Consider the following 6,000-nt stretch of genomic DNA (forward strand, 5'->3'; position numbering starts at 1 on the left):
AAAAACTGTCTGAAGAATTCAAGACCTCAGACAACAAGAATCTTTCGAGAACAACAATTACCGGAAGGTTGTCTAATGCAGATTTTGTGTCTAGAAGATTTGTTAAAAAGCCATTGCTGTCTGAGAAAAACATCAAAGACAGAATGAAGTTTTTGGCAGAATATGGAAAGTTTGATTCAGAGTGGTTCAGCAGAGTTGTGTGGAGTGATGAATCATGGTTTGAGTTGTATGGTGATGCTCCAGAGAGGTGTCTTCAAAGACCTGGTGAGAAATACAATATATGCATCTCTACTACAGTGTAATGGTGTGGGGAACCTTTTCAGCTGCTGGTACTGATGAGCTGCTTCACTGTGAAAAGTCAATTAATGCTTTGGAGTACAGGAGAAAGACTTGCTTGTTTTCTAAAGAGAAACAATCAGACATTATTTTTCAACAAGACAATGCTCCTGCCTACACTGCAAAGACCACCAAGAAGTGGCTTGAGAACAAGTCCATCAGGCTCATGTTTTGGCCTGGCCAGAGTCCAGATTTGAACCCTATAGAGAATATTTGGTCTCACATTAAACACAAACTAGCCAGGAAATGTTTTTCAACTACTTGTCAACTGTTTGAAGCCATCAACACTGAGTGGAACAATATTGACTCTTCCTTCTGTAAAAAGCTCTCTGCAAGTTTACCCTCAAGGCTTCAACATTTAAAGAAATCACAGGAGAAAGCTATCCCATACTAAGTTACTTTATCTATTTGTTTGATTCTTGCTAATTTCCTGAAAAGTTATTTGTTATTAAGACCATTAAAAGCATAATGTTTTGCCATTTTGGGCTTGGCCCATTTTTTCTGCCCGGGAGTGTACATCCCAGTTGTTTTAAACAAACGCAGCTCTAGTGTCATTCACAGGAGGAAACGCTATCCAGACAACCTGAGCCCTCTCCCCTCAGATGCACCCCTCTGCTTCTCAGCTGGCCTCTGGAACTGCCAGTCCATGGTCAACAAAGCTGACTTCATCCCTGCCTTTGCCGCCCAGTCCTCCCTCCAACTCTTGGCTCTGAATGAGACCTGGATCAGCCTGGAGAATACAGCAACTCCAGCAGTTCTCTCCACCAACTGTGCCTTGTCTCACACTCCTCGTTTAACTGGGCGGGGTGGTACAACAGGTTTGCTGATTTCCAACACCTGGAAATTCACTCGTCATTTCTCTACGCCACAGTACCTCCTTTGAATACTATGCAATCAGTGTTACTGAACCTATCAAAATGTATTTCATTGTCATTTACCATCCTCCAGGGCAGCTGAGTAACTTCATCGAAGAGCTGGACATGTTACTGTCCTCTTTCCCTGAAGACAGCAGCCCGCTTGTGATCCTCAGTAACCTGAACATCCACCTTGACAAACCTCAAGCTGCAGATCCTCTCACTCTTTCGGCCTCTTTTGACCTGAAACGTGTCTGCACTCCAGCGACTCTCAAAATGGGAAACCAGCTGGACGTCATCCTGACACGTAACGCTGACAACCTACTTGTCACTCCATTACACATATCTGATCACTACTTCATTCAGTTCATGTTATGTCCCCCTCCATATCCACCATCCTCCCCTCCTCCTGTTTCCTTTCGCCGCAACCTCTGTTTCCTCTCACTTTTCCTCCTTGATCACTGCCTCTCTGCCCCCTCCCAGCCATTTCACTTCACTAAATGTAGATGACGCCACTAGCACTCTCTGCGCCACCCTAACCGCCTGCCTTGACAGCATCTGCCCTCTCTCCTCCAGACCTGCACATGCAACTCCCTCCACCCCCTGGCTTTCTAAGGTTCTCTGCGACCATCAGATTGAGCTCAGGGCTACCGAGAGGAAGTGGCGCAAATCCAGAGACCCAGACCAGTCTCTCCTTACTATGAGAGGCCCCTTGAGAGATAATTCATACTTGGTCTCACACACAGCATCATACTCTCATACGTACACCACTATACTCTTACACAAACACTACTATACCCTCTCACATGCACAATCATACTTTCTTTTATTTACTATCACACTCTCATACACACAGCGCTGTTCTCTCTTGCACAGAGAACTATAGCTACTTATAATAGGATAATAGTATGTGTATGTAAGTATGGCTGTATATGTAAATGAAGTTAATAGTGTATGTGAAACAAAGATCTAATATATGTATGAGAGTATAGTGTTATATTTGAAACAGAATAATAGCATATGTAAGAGACATAACTAGTACATGTGAATGCAAATGATCATGTGTAAGGAACAAAATAGTGATAGTGAGTGTAAGACAGAATGATAGGATATGTGAATGAGAATAGTTGTATGTGTGAGAGTTTGATTGAAGCGGAAGCGAGTTTGATTGAAACGAAAGTAAGTTTAAATTCTCAGTTTCTGATTGGTTATAGAAGAAGCGGGATTTCACGGACATGGCCCGCCTTCCCGATCATGACTGATATGAGAAGATGGTGGAACGGGAGCGACTCAGTGAAGCCATTTGGCTCTTAAACAACATATTAAACTCTCCAACCGTTGTCACAACTTTAGCAATGTTGGATCAAGTCGACAGCCATCAGTGGTGTACTGGCATACCGAGACAAATCCCAGTGGGCTGCCGCATCGGTGGGCCAGTGGAACGTCACAAAATCCAAAGTTGTTACCGGACCTCTCTGTGTGCCTATCATCTGATGAAATGATTCAATTGGGAGGACTCAGAAATGAATGTTTATTTCAATAAGAAGATACCATCATTTAATGAATGCTTTCACTGTTAAGGCATGTTGTACAGCAGTTTTCAATGACACGTTAGTTTGTAATCCTTTACTTTGACAAAGTCACGTTACGATTAGTTCAAGCAGAGGTTAGGTGCGTAAGCTTACCAACAACGCGCTCATCTAACCTAAGGAAAATATTGCATTGTCACTGCTGTTTTTTAAATTAACGCTAAATAAAACGAGACATGTTCGCTGTGTGCCGTTATCAAGGCAAGCAAGCTAGCTGGCTAACTAGCAGGTTAAAGGGAACTTCAGGACCACTGACGTCCAAGTTGTACCTAGCTAGCTAGCTGCATATGATACGCGATGATATAAAACTTGCTACATGACGTATATTCAGAAGAATATAATCGTTTGTAAAGTCCATGCACATTAACTAATTAAGAGGGAGTCTCAGTTGTAGACAGAACTTGAGAATCGTAGCCAAATGTACTTTAATTCCCGACCACCGCCCCCCGGGCTGGTCCTAGCGGTGAAGTCCAGGGCTGAATTTCTTTCCCAGTACACCCCTGACAGCCATCCACTGGGGCCTCTTCTAACGCGAGGAGGAAATGCGGCGGATCTTCAGAGCTGGATCATCAGGTGTAACGTTATCAGTTAGCGCCAGTGGCACTTCGTCTGGAGCTAGCCTTAATGTGAACCAAGTGATGCGACCTCGATATCAAACTCAACAGTATTTCGATGGATCGGCTTCAAAGTCAAGGAAGAGGTGAGTTCATTGAATAAGGTTCAATCATATTTGTTAGCCTAAGCGGGGGCTTAAATAAAAACCACATCTGCAGCTAAATAAATATGATTCAACCTTATTCAATGAATTCACCTCTTCCTTGATTTTGTAACCGATTCATCGAAATACTGCCAAGGCCGCTTACTACGAGGACAAAATCAACAGCACCTCAGACGCACGCAAACTATTCACGACGTTCAACACTCTCCTCTGCCCTCCGTCACCTCCACCCCCCACCTCTCTGACTGCTGATGACTTTGCCACTTTTTTCACTGGAAAGGTGGATACCATCAGCAGTCGGTTCTCCACTCCACACGTTCACAGCCAGCCTCGACCCACATGCAACACACTACTGTCCACATTCTCTCCGTTATCTGAGGCTGACGTCTCTAAGCTGCTACTCTCCAACCAACCCACCACCTACCCGCTGGATCCTATCCCCTCCCATCTCCTGCACTCACTCACATTATTAACACATCACTTACCACTGACACCTTCCCCTCCACCTTTAAGAGGGTAAGGGTAACCCCACTACTCAAAAATTTATGCTTAGCCCCCCACAAATAGAAAACTACAGACCCATCTCTTTCCTGCCATTCATCTAAAACCCTTGAACGAGCTGTTTTCACCCAGGTCTCTGCTTTTCTTTTCCAGAACGACTTGTTGGACTCCAATCAGTCAGGATTCAAAACTGGCCAGTCCACTGAAATGGCCCTCCTGTCTGTTTTCGGCACCCTGCAGGCAGCGAGAGCTGCCTCCATGTCGTCGGCCCTCATCCTGCTAGATCTGTCTGCCACATTTGACACAGTGAACCACCAGATCCTCCTGTCCACCCTCGCTGAACTGGGTATCACCGGCACTGCACTTCCCTGGTTTGAGTCCTACCTCACAGACAGATTATTTAAGGTATCCTTGAGTGGGGTGTCCATATGACACCCAGCTCTACCTCTCGTTCCAACCTCATGACCCTATGGTCTCATTGCAGCTCTCTGCCTGTCTTTCAGATATCTCAGCCTGGATGAAGGAGCGCCACCTTCAACTCAACATATCTAAGACTGAGATAGTCCTAGTCACCCCAGCCCGTCGATCCAGCATGACAACACCATTCAGCTCGGCTCAACGACACTGACTGTGTCCAGGTCTGCAAGGAACCGGGGGGTGGTGATTGATGACCAGCTTAAATTTACTGACCACATCACCACAACTACCAGATCATGCAGATTTGCGCTGTACAACATCAGGAAAATCAGGCCCTACCTATCTGAGCATGCTGCACAGCTCCTTGTCCAGGCACTGGTCATCTCAAGACTGGACTACTGCAGTGCTCTTTTGGCCGGCCTACCTGCATGCGCTATTAAACCTCTGCAGTTGATACAAAACGCGGCTGCACGTCTGGTTTTCAACCAACCAAAAAAGGCTCACGTCCCACCTCTCTTAGTCTTACTCCACTGGCTCCCTGTAGCTGCCCGCATCATGTTCAAGGCCTTGATGCGTACAGGGTTACCAACAATACTGCACCTAAGTACCTGAACTCACTGCTGCAACCCTATGTTCCCTCCTGACTGCTACGTTCTGCCACCGAACAGTGCCTGGTAATCAAGTTGCATTGTGACATTAAATCACTATCCAGGACTTTTTCTGCCGTTGTCCCTCAGTGGTGGAATGAACTTCCACACCTCATCCGTTCTGCTGAGTCCCTCCCTGTCTTCAAGAAACATCTGAAGACACAGCTCTTCCGCTCTCACCTGAGCACCTGAAACACTTCCCCTCATCTCCTACTAAACTATAAAAAATGTAATGGTTTGGTTGTAATGGTTTAACGTAATGGCTTGGTTGTAATGGTTTAACGCACTTGTTAGCTTTACCTGCTAGTTTGTACCTCACCTGGCCAACCTTTGGAACTTTGCTATGCAGTGCTTCTAATATTGTTAATTCTGTATGGTTTTTCACTTGTGCTGTATTGTACCTCACTTGTAAGTCGCTTTGGATAAAAGCGTCTGCCAAATGAATAAATGTAATGTAAATGTACATCACATCTCACCCCTCCTCTCCCAAGAATGGTCAGAGGTAGATGGTTCCATTATGATTGGTCCTCTATGACAAAGAAGGTCATCTCATAACAGGGATGCACAATCAGATTTGGCGAGTCTCATAATGTTTCAAATGTGAGAATACAGCTGGTTTTCCACTTCATCTCCTAGTCACTGTAAATATCTTTCTGCATGGAGTGACACTTGTGGAGCCTTGTGAAAATGCAATGTACTGTATCTTATATACAGAAACAGAGGACGAACTAACATCTCAGTGTAGTCATTTTACATTTCATAACATTATTACATTATTGGCTCTTATCCAGAGCAATTTTCATCAGTTACAGTTTTCTTGCAAAGTTATCCATTTAATACAGTTGGATATTTACTGAGGCAATTGTGAGTTAAGCACCTTACCCCAGGGTATAGCAGTAATGCCCCAGTGGGGAATCGAACTGGCAATCTTTCAGTTA

The 6,000-nt window shown here is 44.8% G+C and overlaps 1 pseudogene; it reads left to right on the forward strand.

Annotated features, from left to right (window-relative positions):
* LOC118770634 overlaps positions 1-5,254 on the forward strand; it is a 36,850-nt pseudogene extending 31,596 nt beyond the window's left edge.
* The last annotated feature ends 746 nt before the right edge of the window (positions 5,255-6,000 follow it).

The sequence above is a fragment of the Megalops cyprinoides genome, chromosome 23, assembly GCF_013368585.1.
Source record: "Megalops cyprinoides isolate fMegCyp1 chromosome 23, fMegCyp1.pri, whole genome shotgun sequence".
NCBI lineage: Eukaryota > Metazoa > Chordata > Actinopteri > Elopiformes > Megalopidae > Megalops > Megalops cyprinoides.